At 46.8% G+C, this 19,055-nt stretch overlaps 4 long non-coding RNA genes across 4 annotated transcripts; 2 read left to right on the top strand and 2 right to left on the bottom strand.

Moving 5' to 3' along the window:
• Positions 1-2,138: 2,138 nt before the first annotated feature.
• Positions 2,139-4,684, top strand: LOC309621971. The gene is made up of 2 exons (XR_014240386.1): positions 2,139-2,445; positions 3,328-4,684. It is a non-coding gene; the product is annotated as an uncharacterized lncRNA (long non-coding RNA).
• LOC309621970 lies at positions 3,923-7,453 on the bottom strand. The gene is made up of 2 exons (XR_014240385.1): positions 6,725-7,453; positions 3,923-5,836 (listed from the first exon to the last, which is right to left on the bottom strand). It is a non-coding gene; the product is annotated as an uncharacterized lncRNA (long non-coding RNA).
• A 1,110-nt stretch (positions 7,454-8,563) lies between these two features.
• On the top strand, positions 8,564-10,607 carry LOC309621973. The gene is made up of 2 exons (XR_014240388.1): positions 8,564-9,202; positions 10,092-10,607. It is a non-coding gene; the product is annotated as an uncharacterized lncRNA (long non-coding RNA).
• Positions 10,608-14,924: 4,317 nt separating this feature from the next.
• On the bottom strand, positions 14,925-18,721 carry LOC309621972. Its single transcript, XR_014240387.1, has 2 exons — positions 17,702-18,721; positions 14,925-15,924 (listed from the first exon to the last, which is right to left on the bottom strand). It is a non-coding gene; the product is annotated as an uncharacterized lncRNA (long non-coding RNA).
• Positions 18,722-19,055: the final 334 nt, after the last annotated feature.

Genomic DNA, 19,055 nt, shown 5'->3' on the forward strand with positions numbered 1-19,055 from the left:
CCACAAACCTTGCTCTCCCATTTTAAAAGCTGTATGCGTGCTGCACTGAAGATACCTAAATAACACTGTTTTTGACTGGCCTCTAGTCACTGTTGGCAGCCCTCTGGAAAGAAATGGAGTTTTCTCTAACGAAACACGGTGCTTCCATAGCATGTGTGGGAGCTCCTCCATTCATGCTCTAGAGCTACAGGGAAATTTGACGTGAGTCCTTGCCTCAAGCTAAGGCCTGAAAAGCCCTGCTGAAGCAAAAGGGTGTAGCACTTTTCATTAGGTCGTATTGGCAGTTCTGCTTTACTTTAACGTTTCTTCACCTTTCCAGACACTAGGCACCCTCGTGTAGGCACTCTTTTTCCTACAAATACAGTGAGTACCAGCAGTCTCCTTTGCCCTTCTAAGAAACATCCAGACCTACAAGCCTTTCCCAGTAAATCTATGTATTCAGAGTGTAGGGCAACACGCTGTACCCTTCCTTAGGAAGTTAGATGGACTCAGCTCTTCAACAGCTCCAGGGATTCTGTTCTCTCACATCCTACGTGCCATGGAAGTCTGCCTCATTGCCTCATTGGAGCACTACTCTAAGAAACACAATCTGCTTCGCCTCCGAAGGGTTACATAGAGCGTTCCAAGGATGAGAGAGTTCGCTACGTGCTGAACACCCTGTGAAGAAAAGTTGATTCAGCAAGGGACCATGGTGTAGCGAGAGTCTCTTTTGACTTGTTGGAAATCAGAAGGGTTTCGATAGCATGTTCACCGGAAAAGAAGACCTGATTGCACAAAATTTACTTTCCCATTTTAAAAGCTTTATCCATGCTGCACTGAAGATACCTAAATAACACTGTTTTAGACTGGCCTCTAGTCACTGTAGGCAGCCCTCTGGGAAGAAAAGCAGTTTTCTCTAAGGAAGCACGGTGCTTCGATAGCATGGGTGGGAGCTCCTCCTGTCACGCTCTAGAGCTACATGGAAACTTGACGTGAGTCCTTGCCTCAAGCTAAGGCCTGAAAAGCCCTGTTGAAGGGAAAGCGCTTAGCAGTTTCCATTAGGTCGTATTCGCAGTTCTGCTTTACTTTAACGTTTCTTCACTTTTCTAGACACGTATCAGCCTCGTGTAGGCATCCTTTTGCCTACAAATACAGTGAGTACCAGCAGGCTCCTCTGCCCTTCTAAGAAACATCCAGGCGTAGAAGCCTTTCCCAGTCAGTCTATGTGTTCAGAGTGTAGGGCAACTCTCTGTCCCCTTTCTTAGGAAGTAGATGGACTCAGCTCTTCAACAGCTCCACGGATTCTGTTCTCTCACGTCCTACATGCCATGGAAGTCTGCCTCATTTCCCTCTTTGGAACTACACTAAGAAACAAAATCTGCTTCGCCTTCCTCTAGGAACTCTTACCCAAGGACCCCATACCTATAGGAGAAAGGAGCCTTGCATTCCTAGTGGAACCAAAGCATAGTTTTTCCTGTTACACTGCAGGACTTTAGAATTGGCTTAAGCCCGAAAGCATACATAGAACGTTCCAAGGACGAGGGAGTTCGATACATGCAGAACACCCTGTGAAGAAAACTTGTTTCAGCAAGGGACCAGGGTGTAGCTAGAGTCTTTTTGACTTGTGAGAAATCAGAACGTGTTCGGCTGCATGTTCACCAGAAAAGAACACCTGATGACACAAACCTTGCTTTCCCATTTTAAAAGCTCTATCCATGCTGCACTGAAGATACCTAAATAACACTGTTTTAGACTGGCCTCTAGTCACTATAGGCAGCCCTCTGGAAAGAAAAGCAGTTTTCTCTAAGGAAACACGGTGCTTCGGTAGCATGGGTGGGAGCTCCTCCTGTCACGCTCTAGAGCTACAGGGAAACTTGACGTGAGTCCTTGCCTCAAGCTAAGGCCTGAAAAGCCGTGCTGAAGGGGAAGCTCTTAGCAGTTTCCATTAGGTCGTATTCGCAGTTCTGCTTTACTTTAACGTTTCTTCACTTTTCCAGACACTAGGCACCCTCGTGTAGGCACACTTTTTCCTACAAATACAGTGAGTACCAGCAGTCTCCTTTGCCCTTCTAAGAAACATCCAGACCTAGAAGCCTTTCCCAGTCACTCTATGTGTTCAGAGTGTAGGGCATCTCGCTGTCCCCTTCCTTAGGAACTAGATGGACTCACCTCTTCAGCAGTTCCAAGGATTCTGTTCTCTCACGTCCTACAACCCATGGAAGTCTGCCTCATTGCCCTCATTGGCGCTACACTAAGAAACACAATCTGCTTCGCCTTCCTTCTAGGAACTCTTACCCAAGGATCCCATACCTACAGGAGAAAGGAGGCTTGCATTCCTACAGGAACCAATGCAAAGTTTTTCCTATTACCCTGCAGGACTTTAGAATAGGCTTAGGCCCGAAGGGTTACATAGAGCGTTCCAAGGATGAGAGAGTTCGCTACATGCAGAACACCCTGTGAAGAAAAGTTGATTCCGCAAGGGACCATGGTGTAGCGAGAGTCTCTTTTGACTTGTTAGAAATCAGAAGGGTTTCGATAGCATGGTCACCGGAAAGGAAGACCTGATTGCACAAACCTTACTTTCCCATTTTAAAAGCTTTATCCATGCTGCACTGAAGATACCTAAACAACACTGTTTTGGACTAGCCACTAGTTACCGTAGGCAGCCCTCTGGAAAGAAAAGCAGTTTTCTCTAAGGAAACACGGTGCTTCGATAGCCTGGGTGGGAGCTCCTCCTGTCTCGCTCTAGAGCTACAGGGAAACTTGACGTGAGTCCTTGCCTCAAGCTAAGGCCTAACAAGCCCTGTTGAAGGGAAAGCGCTTAGCAGTTTCCATTAGGTCGTACTCGCAGTTCTGCTTTACTTTAACGTTTCTTCACTTTTCCAGACACTAGGCACCCTCGTGTAGGCACTCTTTTTCCTACAAATACTGTGAGTACCAGCAGGCTCCTCTGCCTTTCTAAGAAACATCCAGGCGTAGAAGCCTTTCCCAGTCAGTCTATGTATTCAGAGCGTAGGGCAACACACTGTACCCTTCCTTGGGAAAGCTAGATGTCCTCAGCGCTCCAGCAGCTCCATGGATTCTGTTCTCTAAAGTCCTACATGCCACGGAAGTCTGCCTCTTTGCCCCATTGGAATTACACTAAGACACACAATCTGCTTCGCCTTCCTCTAGGAACTCTTATCCAAAGACCCCATACGAACAGGAGAAAGGAGGCTTGCATTCCTATTGGAACCAATGCAAAGTTTTTCCTGTTACACTGCAGGACTTTAGAATAGGCTTACGCCTGATGGCATACATAGAACGTTCCAAGGATTAGATACATGCAGAACACCCCGCGAAGAAAAGTTGATTCAGCAAGGGGTCAGGGTGTAGCTAAAGTCCCTTTTGACTTGTTAGAAATCAGAAGGTGTTCGGCTGCATGTTCACCGGAAAAGAACACCTGATGCCACAAACCTTGCTCTCCCATTTTAAAAGCTCTATGCGTGCTGCACTGAAGATACCTAAATAACACTGTTTTTGACTGGCCTCTAGTCACTGTTGGCAGCCCTCTGGAAAGAAATGGAGTTTTCTCTAAGGAAACACGGTGCTTCCATAGCATGTGTGGGAGCTCCTCCATTCATGCTCTAGAGCTACAGGGAAATTTGACGTGAGTCCTTGCCTGAAGCTTAGGCCTGAAAAGCCCTGCTGAAGTGAAAGCGTGTAGCAGTTTCCATTAGGTCGTATTCGCAGTTCTGCTTTACTTTAACGTTTCTTCACTTTTCCAGACACTAGGCAGCCTCGTGTAGGCACTCTTTTTCCTACAAATACAGTGAGTACCAGCAGTCTCCTTTGCCCTTCTAAGAAACATCCAGACCTAGAAGGCTTTCCCAGTCACTCTATGTGTTCAGAGTGTAGGGCAACTCGCTGTCCCCTTCCTTAGGAAGTTAGATGGACTCAGCTCTTCAACAGCTCCAGGGATTCTGTTCTCTCACGTCCTACATGCCATGGAAGTCTGCCTCATTGCCCTCATTGGAGCTACACTAAGAAAAACAATCTGCTTCGCCTTCCTCTAGGAACTCTTACCCAAGGACCCCATGCCTATAGGAGAAAGGACTCTTGCATTCCTAGTGGAACCAAAGCATAGTTTGTCCTGTTATCCTGCAGGACTTTAGAATAGGCTTAGGCCCGAAGGGTTACATAGAGCGTTCCAAGGATGAGAGAGTTCGCTACATGCAGAACACCCTGTGAAGAAAAGTTGATTCAGCAAGGGACCATGGTGTAGCGAGAGTCTCTTTTGACTTGTTAGAAATCAGAAGGATTTCGATAGCATGTTCACCGGAAAAGAAGACCTGATTGCACAAAACTTACTTTCCCATTTTAAAAGCTTTATCCATGCTGCACTGAAGATACCTAAATAACACTGTTTTTGACTGGCCTCTAGTCACTGTAGGCAGCCCTCTGGAAAGAAAAGCAGTTTTCTCTAAGGAAACACGGTGCTTCGATAGCATGGGTGGGAGCTCCTCCTGTCACGCTCTAGAGCTACAGGGAAACTTGACGTGAGTCCTTGCATGAAGCTAAGGCCTGAAAAGCCCTGTTGAAGGGAAAGCGCTTAGCAGTTTCCATTAGGTCGTATTCGCAGTTCTGCTTTACTTTAACGTTTCTTCACTTTTCTAGACACGTATCAGCCTCGTGTAGGCACACTTTTGCCTACAAATACAGTGAGTACCAGCAGGCTCCTCTGCCTTTCTAAGAAACATCCAGGCTCAGTAGTCTTTCCCAGTCAGTCTATGTATTCAGAGGGTAGGGCAACACACTGCACCCTTCCTTGGGAGGGCTCGTTGTCTTCAGCGCTCCAACAGCTCCACGGATTCTGTTCTCTCACGTCCTACATGCCATGGAAGTCTCCCTCATTTCCCTCTTTGGAACTACACTAAGAAACACAGTCTGCTTCGCCTTCCTCTAGGAACTCTTACCCAAGGACCCCATACCTATAGGAGAAAGGAGCCTTGCATTCCTAGTGGAACCAAAGCATAGTTTTTCCTGTTACACGGCAGGAATTTAGAATTGGCTTAAGCCCGATAGCATACATAGTACGTTCCAAGGACGAGGGAGTTCGATACATGCAGAAGACCCTGTGAAGAAAACTTGTTTCAGCAAGGGACCAGGGTGTAGCTAGAGTCCTTTTGACTTGTGAGAAATCAGAACGTGTTCGGCTGCATGTTCACCAGAAAAGAACACCTGATGACATAAACCTTGCTTTCCCATTTTAAAAGCTCTATCCATGCTGCACTGAAGATACCTAAATAACACTGTTTTAGACTGACCTCTATTCACTGTAGGCAGCCCTCTGGAAAGAAAAGCAGTTTTCTCTAAGGAAACACGGTGCTTCGATAGCCTGGGTGGGAACTCCTCCTGTCACGCTCTAGAGCTACAGGGAAACTTGACGTGAGACCTTGCCTCAAGCTAAGGCCTGAAAAGCCCTGTTGAAGGGAAAGCCCTTAGCAGTTTCCATTAGGTCGTATTCGCAGTTCTGCTTTACTTTAACGTTTCTTCACATTTCTAGACACGTATCAGCCTCGTGTAGGCAAATTTTTGCCTACAAATACAGTGAGTACCAGCAGGCTCCTCTGCCCTTCTAAGAAACATCCAGGTGTAGAAGCCTTTCCCATTCAGTCTATGTATTCAGAGGGTAGGGCAACACACTGTACCCTTCCTTGGGAAAGCTAGATGTCCTCAGCGCTCCAGCAGCTCCACGGATTCTGTTCTCTCAGTCCTACATGCCACGGAAGTCTGCCTCTTTGCCCCACTGTAATTACACTAAGACACACAATCTGTTTCGCCTTCCTCTAGGAACTCTTACCCAAGGACCCCATACCTATAGGAGAAAGGAGCCTTGCATTCCTAGTGGAACCAAAGCATACATTTTCCTGTTACACTGCAGGAATTTAGAATTGGCTTAAGCCCGATAGCATACATAGAACGTTCCAAGGACGAGGGAGTTCGATACATGCAGAACACCCTGTGAAGAAAACTTGTTTCAGACGGGACCAGGGTGTAGCTAGAGTCCTTTTGACTTGTGAGAAATCAGAACGTGTTCGGCTGCATGTTCACCATAAAAGAACACCTGATGGCACAAACCTTGCTTTCCCATTTTAAAAGCTCTATCCATGCTGCACTGAAGATACCTACCTAACACTGTTTTTGACTGGCCTCTAGTCACTGTGGGCAGCCCTCTGGAAAGAAAAGGAGTTTTCTCTAAGGAAACACGGTGCTTCCATAGCATGGGTGGGAGCTCCTCCTGTCATGCTCTAGAGCTACAGGGAAACTTGACGTGAGTCCTTGCCTCAAGCTAAAGCCTGAAAAGCCCTGCTGAAGCGAAAGCGCTTATCAGTTTCCATTATGTCGTATTCGCCGTTCTGCTTTACTTTAACGATACTTCACTTTTCCAGACACTAGGCACCCTCGTGTAGGCATCCTTTTTCCTACAAATACAGTGAGTACCAGCAGTCTCCTTTTCCCTTGCAAGAAACATCCAGGCCTAGAAGTCTTTATCAGTCACTCTATGTATTCAGAGTGTAGGGCAACTCGCTGCACCCTTCCTTAGGAAGCTAGACGGACTCAGCTCTTCCACAGCTCCAGGGATTCTGTTCTCTCACATTCTACATGCCATGGAAGTCTGCCTCATTGCCCTCTTTGGAGCTACACTAAGAAACACAATCTGCTTCGCCTTCCTTCTAGGGACTCTTACCCAAGGACCCCATACCTACAGGAGAAAGGAGGCTTGCATTCCTACTGGAACAAAATCACAGATTTTCCTGTTACACTGCAGGACTTTAGAATAGGCTTAGGCCTGATGGCAAACATAGAACGTTCCCAGGATGAGGGAGTTCGATACATGCAGAACACCCTGCGAAGAAAAGTTGATTCAGCAAGGGGCCAGGGTGTAGCTAGAGTCCCTTTTGACTTGTTAGAAATCAGAAGGTGTTCGGCTGCATGTTGACCGGAAAAGAACACCTGATGCCACAAACCTTGCTCTCCCATTTTAAAAGCTCTATGCGTGCTGCACTGAAGATACCTACATAACACTGTTTTTCACTGGCCTCGAGTCACTGTTGGCAGCCCTCTGGAAAGAAATGGAGTTTTCTCTACGGAAACACGGTGCTTCGATAGCATGGGGGGGAGCTCCTCCTGTCACGCTCTAATGCTACAGGGAAACTTCACGTGAGTCCTTGCCTCAAGCTAAGGCCTGAAAAGCCCTGCTGAAGCAAAAGGGTGTAGCACTTTTCATTAGGTCGTATTGGCAGTTCTGCTTTACTTTAACGTTTCTTCACTTTTCCAGACACTAGCCAGCCTCGTGTAGGCACTCTTTTTCCTACAAATACAGTGAGTACCAGCAGTCTCCTTTGCCCTTCTAAGAAACATCCAGACCTAGAAGCCTTTCCCAATCACTCTATGTGTTCAGTGTGTTGGGCAACTCGCTGTCCCCTTCCTTAGGAAGTAGATCGACTCAGCTCTTCAACAGTTCCCGGGATTCTGTTCTCTGACGTCCTACAACCCATGGAATTCTGCCTCATTACCCTCATTGGAGCTACACTAAGAAACACAATCTGCTTCGCCTTCCTCTAGGAACTCTTACCCAAGGATCCCATACCTACAGGAGAAAGGAGGCTTGCATTCCTACAGGAACCAATGCAAAGTTTTTCCTGTTACCCTGCAGGATTTTAGAATAGGCTTAGGCCCGAAGGGTTACATAGAGCGTTCCAAGGATGAGAGAGTTCGCTACATGCAGAACACGCTGTGAGGAAAAGTTGATTCCGCAAGGGACCATGGTGTAGCGAGAGTCTCTTTTGACTTGTTAGAAATCAGAAGGGTTTCGATAGCATGGTCACTGGAAAGGAAGACCTGATTGCACAAACCTTACTTTCCCATTTTAAAAGCTTTATCCATGCTGCACTGAAGATACCTAAATAACACTGTTTTTGACTAGCCTCTAGTTACCGTAGGCAGCCCTCTGGAAAGAAAAGCAGTTTTCTCTAAGGAAACACGGTGCTTCGATAGCCTGGGTGGGAGCTCCTCCTGTCTCGCTCTAGAGCTACAGGGAAACTTGACGTGAGTCCTTGCCTCAAGCTAAGGCCTGAAAAGCCCTGTTGAAGGGAAAGCGCTTAGCAGTTTCCATTAGGTCGTACTCGCAGTTCTGCTTTACTTTAACGTTTCTTCACTTTTCTAGACACGTATCAGCCTCCTGTAGGCACACTTTTGCCTACAAATACAGTGAGTACCAGCAGGCTCCTCTGCCTTTCTAAGAAACATCCAGGCTTAGTAGTCTTTCCCAGTCAGTCTATGTATTCAGAGGGTAGGGCAACACACTGCACCCTTCCTTGGGAAAGCTAGATGTCCTCAGCGCTCCAACAGCTCCACGGATTCTGTTCTCTAAACTCCTACATGCCATGGAAGTCTGCCTCATTACCCTCATTGGAGCTACACTAAGAAACACAATCTGCTTCGCCATCCTGTAGGATCTCTTACCCAAGGACCCCATACCTATAGGAGAAAGGAGCCTTGCATTCCTAGTGGAACCAAAGCATAGTTTTTCCTCTTACACTGCAGGATTTAGAATTGGCTTAAGCCCGATAGCATACATAGAACGTTCCAAGGACGAGGGAGTTCGATACATGCAGAACACCCTGTGAAGAAAACTTGTTTCAGCAAGGGACCAGGGTGTAGCTAGGGTCCTTTTGACTTGTTAGAAATCAGAAGGTGTTCGGCTGCATGTTCACCGGAAAAGAACACTTGATGCCACAAACCTTGCTCTCCCATTTTAAAAGCTGTATGCGTGCTGCACTGAAGATACCTAAATAACACTGTTTTTGACTGGCCTCTAGTCACTGTTGGCAGCCCTCTGGAAAGAAATGGAGTTTTCTCTAACGAAACACGGTGCTTCCATAGCATGTGTGGGAGCTCCTCCATTCATGCTCTAGAGCTACAGGGAAATTTGACGTGAGTCCTTGCCTCAAGCCAAGGCCTGAAAAGCCCTGCTGAAGCAAAAGGGTGTAGCACTTTTCATTAGGTCGTATTGGCAGTTCTGCTTTACTTTAACGTTTCTTCACCTTTCCAGACACTAGGCACCCTCGTGTAGGCACTCTTTTTCCTACAAATACAGTGAGTACCAGCAGTCTCCTTTTCCCTTCTAAGAAACATCCAGACCTACAAGCCTTTCCCAGTAACTCTATGTATTCAGAGTGTAGGGCAACACGCTGTACCATTCCTTAGGAAGTTAGACAGACTCAGCTCTTCCACAGCTCCAGGGATTCTGTTCTCTCACATCCTACATGCCATGGAAGTCTGCCTCATTGCCCTCATTGGAGCTACACTAAGAAACACAATCTGCTTCGCCTTCCTTCTAGGAACTCTTACCCAAGGTCCCCATACCTACAGGAGAAAGGAGGCTTGCATTCCTAGTGGAACCAAAGCATAGTTTGTCCTGTTATCCTGCAGGACTTTAGAATAGGCTTAGGCCCGAAGGGTTACATAGAGCGTTCCAAGGATGAGAGAGTTCGCTACATGCAGAACACCCTGCGAAGAAAAGTTGATTCAGCAAGGGACCATGGTATAGCAAGAGTCTCTTTTGACTTGTTGGAAATCAGAAGGGTTTCGATAGCATGTTCACCGGAAAAGAAGACCTGATTGCACAAACCTTGCTTTCCCATGTTTAAAGCTTTATCCATGCTGCACTGAAGATACCTAAATAACACTGTTTTAGACTGCCTCTAGTCACTGTAGGCAGCCCTCTGGAAAGAAAAGCAGTTTTCTCTAAGGAAACACGGTGCTTCGATAGCCTGGGTGGGAGTTCCTCCTGTCACGCTCTAGAGCTACAGGGAATCTTGACGTGAGTCCTTGCCTCAAGCTAAGGCCTCAAAAGCCCTGTTGAAGGGAAAGCGCTTAGCAGTTTCCGTTAGGTCGTTTTGGCAGTTCTACTTTACTTTAACATTTCTTCACTTTTCTAGACACGTATCAGCCTCATGTAGGCACACTTTTGCTTACAAATACAGTGAGTACCAGCAGGCTCCTCTGCCTTTCTAAGAAACATGTAGGCTCAGTAGTGTTTCCCAGTCAGTCTATGTATTCAGAAGGTAGGGCAACACACTGCACCCTTCCTTGGGAAAGCTAGATGTCTTCAGCGCTCCAACAGCTCCACGGATTCTGTTCTCTCACGTCCTACATGCCATGGAAGTCTGCCTCATTTCCCTCTTTGGAACTACACTAAGAAACACAATCTGCTTCGCCTTCCTCTAGGAACTCTTACCCAAGGACCCCATACCTACAGGAGAAAGGAGCCTTGCATTCCTAGTGGAACCAAAGCATAGTTTTTCCTGTTACACTGCAGGACTTTAGAATTGGCTTAAGCCCGAAAGCATACATAGAACGTTTCAAGGACGAGGGAGTTCGATACATGCAGAACACCCTGTGAAGAAAACTTGTTTCAGCAAGGGACCAGGGTGTAGCTAGAGTCTTTTTGACTTGTGAGAAATCAGAACATGTTCGGCTGCATGTTCACCAGAAAAGAACACCTGATGACACAAACCTTGCTTTCCCATTTTAAAAGCTCTATCCATGCTGCACTGAAGATACCTAAATAACACTGTTTTAGACTGGCCTCTAGTCACTATAGGCAGCCCTCTGGAAAGAAAAGCAGTTTTCTCTAAGGAAACACGGTGCTTTGATAGCATGGGTGGGAGCTCCTCCTGTCACGCTCTAGAGCTACAGGGAAACTTGACGTGAGTCCTTGCCTCAAGCTAAGGCCTGAAAAGCCGTGCTGAAGGGGAAGCGCTTAGCAGTTTCCATTAGGTCGTATTCGCAGTTCTGCTTTACTTTAACGTTTCTTCACTTTTCCAGACACTAGGCACCCTCGTGTAGGCACACTTTTTCCTACAAATACAGTGAGTACCAGCAGTCTCCTTTGCCCTTCTAAGAAACATCCAGACCTAGAAGCCTTTCCCAGTCACTCTATGTTTTCAGAGTGTAGGGCATCTCGCTGTCCCCTTCCTTAGGAAGTAGATGGACTCACCTCTTCAGGAGTTCAAGGGATTCTGTTCTCTCACGTCCTACAACCCATGGAAGTCTGCCTCATTGCCCTCATTGGAGCTACACGAAGAAACACAATCTGCTTCGCCTTCCTTCTAGGAACTCTTACCCAAGGATCCCATACCTACAGGAGAAAGGAGGCTTGCATTCCTACAGGAACCAATGCAAAGTTTTTCCTATTACCCTGCAGGACTTTAGAATAGGCTTAGGCCCGAAGGGTTACATAGAGCGTTCCAAGGATGAGAGAGTTCGCTACATGCAGAACACCCTGTGAAGAAAAGTTGATTCCGCAAGGGACCATGGTGTAGCGAGAGTCTCTTTTGACTTGTTAGAAATCAGAAGGGTTTCGATAGCATGTTCACCGGAAAAGAAGACCTGATTGCACAAACCTTACTTTCCCATTTTAAAAGCTGTATCCATGCTGCACTGAAGATACCTAAATAATACTGTTTTGGACTAGCCACTAGTTACCGTAGGCAGCCCTCTAGAAAGAAAAGCAGTTTTCTCTAAGGAAACACGGTGCTTCGATAGCCTGGGTGGGAGCTCCTCCTGTCTCGCTCTAGAGCTACAGGGAAACTTGACGTGAGTCCTTGCCTCAAGCTAAGGCCTAACAAGCCCTGTTGAAGGGAAAGCGCTTAGCAGTTTCCATTAGGTCGTACTCGCAGTTCTGCTTTACTTTAACGTTTCTTCACTTTTCCAGATACTAGGCACCCTAGTGTAGGCACTTTTTCCTACAAATACAGTGAGTACCAGCAGTCTCCTTTGCCCTTCTAAGAAACATCCAGACCTAGAAGCCTTTCCCAGTCACTCTATATGTTCAGAATGTAGGGCAACTCGCTGTCCCCTTCCTTAGGAAGTTAGATGGACTCAGCTCTTCAACAGCTAAATAATGATTCTGTTCTCTCACGTCCTACATGCCATGGAAGTCTGCCTCATTGCCCTCATTGGAGCTACACTAAGAAACACAATCTGCTTCGCCTTCCTCTAGGAACTCTTACCCAAGGACCCCATACCTATAGGAGAAAGGAGCCTTGCATTCCTAGTGGAACCAAAGCATTGTTTTTCGTGTTACCCTGCAGGACTTTAGAATAGGCTTAGGCCCGATGGGTTACATAGAGCGTTCCAAGGATGAGAGAGTTCGCTACATGCAGAACACCCTGTGAAGAAAAGTTGATTCCGCAAGGGACCATGGTGTAGCGAGAGTCTCTTTTGACTTGTTGGAAATCAGAAGGGTTTCGATAGCATGTTCACCGGAAAAGAAGACATGATTGCACAAAACTTACTTTCCCATGGTAAAAGCTTTATCCATGCTGCACTGAAGATACCTAAATAACACTGTTTTAGACTGTCTCTAGTCACTGTAGGCAGCCCTCTGGAAAGAAAAGCAGTTTTCTCTAAGGAAACACGGTGCTTCGATAGGCTGGGTGGGAGTTCTTCCTCTCATGCTCTAGAGCTGCAGGGAATCTTGACGTGAGTCCTTGCCTCAAGCTAAGGCCTGAAAAGCCCTGGTGAAGCGAAAGCGTGTAGGAGTTTCCATTAGGTCGTATTCGCAGTTCTGCTTTACTTTAAAGTTTCTTCTCTTTTCCAGACACTAGGCACCCTCGTGTAGGCACTCTTTTTCCTACAAATACAGTGAGTACCAGCAGGCTCCTCTGCCTTTCTAAGAAACATCCAGGCTCAGTAGTCTTTCCCAGTCAGTGTATGTATTCAGAGGGTAGGGCAACACCCTGCACCCTTCCTTGGGAAAGCTAGATGTCCTCAGCGCTCCAACAGCTCCACGGATTCTGTTCTCTCACGTCCTACATGCCATGGAAGTCTGCCTCATTGCCCTCATTGGAGCTACACTAAGAAACACAATCTGCTTCGCCTTCCTCTAGGAACTCTTACCAAAGGACCCCATACCTATAGGAGAAAGGAGCCTTGCATTCCTAGTGGAACCAAAGCATAGTTTGTCCTGTTACCCTGCAGGACTTTAGAATAGGCTTAGGCCCGAAGGGTTACATAGAGTGTTCCAAGGATGAGAGAGTTCGCTACGTGCTGAACACCCTGTGAAGAAAAGTTGATTCAGCAAGGGACCATGGTGTAGCGAGAGTCTCTTTTGACTTGTTGGAAATCAGAAGGATTTCGATAGCATGTTCACCGGAAAAGAAGACCTGATTGCACAAAATTTACTTTCCCATTTTAAAAGCTTTATCCATGCTGCACTGAAGATACCTAAATAACACTGTTTTAGACTGGCCTCTAGTCACTGTAGGCAGCCCTCTGGAAAGAAAAGCAGTTTTCTCTAAGGAAGCACGGTGCTTCGATAGCATGGGTGGGAGCTCCTCCTGTCACGCTCTAGAGCTACAGGGAAACTTGACGTGAGTCCTCGCATGAAGCTAAGGCCTGAAAAGCCCTGTTGAAGGGAAAGCGCTTAGCAGTTTCCATTAGGTCGTATTCACAGTTCTGCTTTACTTTAACGTTTCTTCACTTTTCTAGACACGTATCAGCCTCGTGTAGGCATCCTTTTGCCTACAAATACAGTGAGTACCAGCAGGCTCCTCTGCCCTTCTAAGAAACATCCAGGCGTAGAAGCCTTTCCCAGTCAGTCTATGTATTCAGAGGGTAGGGCAACACACTGTACCCTTCCTTGGGAAAGCTAGATGTCCTCAGCGCTCCAGCAGCTCCATGGATTCTGTTCTCTCAGTCTTACATGCCATGGTAGTCTGCCTCATTGCCCCCCTTGGAATTACACTAAGACACACAATCTGCTTCGCCTTCCTCTAGGAACTCTTACCCAAAGACCCCATACCTACAGGAGAAAGGAGGCTTGAATTCCTACTGGAACCAATGCAAAGTTTTTCCTGTTACACTGCAGGACTTTAGAATAGGCTTAGGCCTGATGGCATACATAGAACGTTCCAAGGATGAGGGAGTTCGATACATGCAGAACACCCTGCGAAGAAAAGTTGATTCAGCAAGGGGCCAGGGTGTAGCTAGAGTCCCTTTTGACTTGTGAGAAATCAGAAGGTTTTCGGCTGCATGTTCACCAGAAAAGAACACTTGATGCCACAAACCTTGCTCTCCCATTTTAAAAGCTGTATGCGTGCTGCACTGAAGATACCTAAATAACACTGTTTTTGACTGGCCTCTAGTCACTGTTGGCAGCCCTCTGGAAAGAAATGGAGTTTTCTCTAAGGAAACACGGTGCTTCCATAGCATGTGTGGGAGCTCCTGCATTCATGCTCTACAGCTACAGGGAAATTTGACGTGAGTCCTTGCCTCAAGATAAGGCCTGAAAAGCCCTGGTGAAGCGAAAGCGTGTAGCAGTTTCCATTAGGTCGTATTCGCAGTTCTGCTTTACTTTAAAGTTTCTTCACTTTTCCAGACACTAGGTACCCTCGTGTAGGCACTCTTTTTCCTACAAATACAGTGAGTACCAGCATTCTCCTTTGCCCTTCTAAGGAACATCCATATCTAGAAGCTTTTCCCAGTCGCTCTATGTATTCAGAGTTTAGGGCAACTCGCTGCACACTTCCTTAGGAAGCTAGATGGACTCAGCTCTTCAACAGCTCCAGGGATTCTGTTCTCTCACGTCCTATATTTCATGGAAGTCTGCCTCATTGCCCTCATGGGAGCTACACTAAGAAACACAATCTGCTTCGCCTTCCTTCTAGGAACTCTTACCCAAGCACCCCATACCTAAAGGAAAAGGAGGCTTGCATTCCTATTGGAACCAAAGCAAAGTTTTTCCCGTTCCACGACAGGACTTTAGAATAGGTTTCGGCCCGAAGGCTTACATAGAGCGTTCCAAGGATGAGAGAGTTCACTACATGCCGAACACCGTGTGAAGAAAAGTTGATTCAGCAAGGGACCATGGTGTAGCGAGAGTCTCTTTTGACTTGTTAGAAGTCAGAAGGGTTTCGGCTGCATGTTCACCGGAAAAGAAGACCTGATGGCACAAGCCTTGCTTTCCCATTTTAAATCTCTATCGATGCTGCCCTGAAGGTACCTAAATAACACTTTTTTCGACTGGCCTCTATTCACTGTAGGCAGCCCTCTGGAAAGAAAAGTAGTTTTCCCTAAGGAAACACGGTGCTTCGATAGCATGTGTGGGCGCTCCTCCTGTCACGCTCAAGAGCTACAGGGAAACTTGACGTGAGTCCTTGCCACAAGCTAAGGCCTGAAAAGCCCTGCTGAAGGGAAAGCGCTTAGCAGTTGCCATTAGGTCGTATTCGCAGTTCTGTGTTATTTTAACGTTTCTTCACTTTTCTAGACACGTATCAGCCTCGTGTAGGTACACTTTTGCCTACAAATACAGGGAGTACCAGCCGGCTCCTCTGCCTTTCTAAGAAACATCCAGGCTCAGTAGTCTTTCCCAGTCAGTCTATGCATTCAGAAGGTAGGGCAACACACTGCACCCTTCCTTGGGAAAGCTAGATGTCCTCAGCGCTCCAGCAGCTCCAGGGATTCTGTTCTCTCACGTCCTACATGCCATGGAATTCTGCCTCATTGCCCCCATTGGAATTACACTAAGAAACACAATCTGCTTCGCCTTCCTCTAGGAACTCTTACCCAAAGACCCCATACCTACAGGAGAAAGGAGGCTTGCATTCCTACTGGAACCAAATCACAGTTTTTCCTGTTACACTGCAGGACCTTAGAATAGGCTTAGGCCTGATAGCAGACATAGAATGCTCAAAGGATGAGGGATTTCGATACATGCAGAACACCCTGTGAAGAAAAGTTGATTCAGCAAGGGGCCAGGGTGTAGCTAGAGTCCCTTTTGACTTGTTAGAAATCAGAAGGTGTTCGGCTGCATGTTCACCGGAAAAGAACCCCTGATGCCACAAACCTTGCTCTCCCATTTTAAAAGCTCTATCCATGCTGCACTGAAGATACCTAAATACACTGTTTTTGACTGGCCTCTAGTCACTGTGGGCAGCCCTCTGGAAAGAAAAGCAGTTTTCTCTAAGGAAGCGCGGTGCTTCCATAGCTTGGGTGGGAGCTCCTCCATTCCTGCTCTAGAGCTACAGGGATATTTGACGTCAGTCCTTGCCTCAAGCTAAGGCCTGAAAAGCCCTGCTTAAGCGAAATCGTGTAGCAGTTTCCATTATGTCGTATTCGCAGTTCTGCTTTACTTTAACGTTTCTTCACTTTTCTAGACACTTAGCACCCCCGTGTAGGCACCCTTTTGCCTACAAATACAGTGAGTACCAGCAGGCTCCTCTCCCCTTCTAAGAAACATCCAGACCTAGAAGCCTTTCCCAGTCACTCTATGTATTCAGAGTGTAGGGCAACTCGCTGTAGCCTTCCTTAGGAAGCTAGATGGACTCAGCTCTTCAACAGCTCCAGGGATTCTGTTCTCTCACGTCCTACATTTCATGAAAGTCTGCCTCATTGCCCTCATTAGAGCTACACTAAGAAAAACAACCTGCTTCGCCTTCATTCTAGGAACTCTTACCCAAGGACCCCATACCTACAGGAGAAAGGAGGCTTGCATTCCTACAGGAACCAATGCAAAGTTTTTCCTGTTACACTGCAGGTCTTTAGAATAGGCTTAGGCCCGAAGTGTTACATGGAGCGTTCTAATGATCATAGAGTTCGCTACATGCAGAACACCCTGTGAAGTAAAGTGGATTCAGCAAGGGACCATGGTGTTGCTAGAGTCTCTTTTGACTTGTGAGAAATCAGAAGGGTTTCGGCTGCATGTTCACCGGAAAAGAAGACCTGATGGCAGTAACCTTGCTTTCCCATATTAAAAGGTCTATCCATGCTGCACTGAAGATACCTACATAACACTGTTTTTGACTGGCCTCGAGTCACTGTAGCCAGCCCTCTGGAAAGAAAAGCAGCTTTCTCTAAAGAAACACGGTGTTTCGATATCATGGGTGGGAGCTCCTCCTGTCATGCTCTAGAGCTACAGGGAAACTTGACGTGAATCCTTGCCTCAAGCTAAAGACTGAAAAGCCCTGCTGAAGCGAAATCGTGTAGCAGTTTCCATTATGTCGTATTCGCAGTTCTGCTTTACTTTAAAGTTTCTTCACTTTTCCAGACACTAGGCACCCTCGTGTATGCATTCTTTTTCCTAAAAATACAGTGAGTACCAGCAGTCTCCTTTGCCCTTCTAAGAAACATCCAAACCTAGAAGCCTTTCCCAGTCGCTCTATGTATTTAGAGTGTAGTGCAACTCGCTGTGCCCTTATTTAAGAAGCTAGATGGACTCAGCTCTTCAACGGCTCCAGGGATTCTGTTCTCTCACGTCCTACATGCCAGGGAAGTCTGCCTATTTGCCCTCATTGGTGCTACACTAAGAAACACAATCTGCTTCGCCTTCTTCTAGGATCACTTACCCAAGGTCCCCATACCTACAGGAGAAAGGAGGCTTGCATTCCTACTGGAACCAAAGCAAAGTTTCTCCTGTTACACTGCAGGGCTTCAGAATAGGCTTAGGCCCGAAGGGTTACATAGAGCGTTCCAAGGATGAGAGAGTTCGCTACATGCAGAACACCCTGTGAAGAAAAGTTGATTCAGAAAGGGACCAGGGTGTGGCTAGAGTCTCTTTTGACTTCTTAGAAATCAGAAGGGTTTTGGCTGCATGTTCATCGGAAAAGAAGACCTGATGGCACAAGCCTTGCTTTCCCTTTTTAAGTCTCTATCGATGCTGCCCTGAAGATACCTAAATAACACTGTTTTTGACTGGCCTCTATTCACTGTAGGCCGCCGTCTGGAAAGAAAGTATTTTTCTCTAAGGAAACACGGTGCTTCCATAGCATGGGTGGGAGCTCCTCCTGTCATGCTCTAGAGGTACAGGGAAACATGACGTGAGTCCTTGCCTAAGCTAAGGTCTGAAAAGCCCTGCTGAAGCGAAAGCGCTTAGCAGTTTCCATTAGGTCGTAGTCGCAGTTCTGCTTTACTTTAACGTTTCTTCACTTTTCTAGACACGTAGCAGCCTCGTGTAGGCACTCTTTTGCCTACAAATACAGTGAGTACCAGCCGTCTCCTCTGCCTTTCTGAGAAACATCCAGGCTCAGTAGTCTTTCCCAATCAGTCTATGTATTCAGAGGGTAGGGCAACACCCTGCACCCGTCCTTGGGAAAGCTAGATGTCCTCAGCGCTCCAACAGCTCCATGGATTCTGTTCTCTCACGTCCTACATGCCATGGAAGTCTGCCTCATTGCCCTCATTGGAGGTACAGTAAGAAATACAATCTGCTTCGCCTTCCTCTAGGAACTCTTACCCAAGGACCCCATACCTACAGGAGAAAGGACCCTTGCATTCCTAGTGTAACCAAAGCATAATTTTTCCTGTTACACTGCAGGACTTTAGATTAGGCTTAAGCCCGATAGCATACATAGAACGTTCCAAGGACGAGGGAGTTCGATACATGCAGAACACCCTGTGAAGAAAACTTGTTTCAGCAAGGGACCAGGGTGTAGCTAGGGTCCTTTTGACTTGTGAGAAATCAGAACGTGTTCGGCTGCATGTTCACCATAAAAGAACACCTGATGGCACAAACCTTGCTTTCCCATTTTAAAAGCTCTATCCGTGCTGCACTGAAGATACCTACATAACACTGTTTTTGACTGGCCTCTAGTCACTGTTGGCAGCCCTCTGGAAAGAAATGGAGTTTTCTCTAAGGAAACACGGAGCTTCCATAGCATGTGTGGGAGCTCCTCCATTCACGCTCTAGAGCTACAGGGAAATTTGACGTGAGTCCTTGCATCAAACTAAGGCCTGAAAAGCCCTGTTGAAGCGAAAGCGTGTAGCAGTTTCCATTAGGTCGTATTCGCATTTCTGCTTTACTTTAACGTTTCTTCACTTTTCAAGACACTAGGCACCCTCCTGTAGGCACCCTTTCTCCTACAAATAGAGTGAGTACCAGCAGTCTCCTTCGCCCTTCTAAGAAACATCCAGACCTAGAAGCCTTTCCCAGTCACTCTATGTTTTCAGAGTGTAGGGCAACTCGCTGCACCATTCCTTAGGAAGCTAGATGGACTCAGCTCTTCAACAGCTCCATGGATTCTGTTTTC

This window comes from Balaenoptera borealis, assembly GCF_965194805.1.
Source record: "Balaenoptera borealis genome assembly, contig: HAP1_SCAFFOLD_2719, whole genome shotgun sequence".
NCBI classification, from domain to species: Eukaryota; Metazoa; Chordata; class Mammalia; order Artiodactyla; family Balaenopteridae; genus Balaenoptera; species Balaenoptera borealis.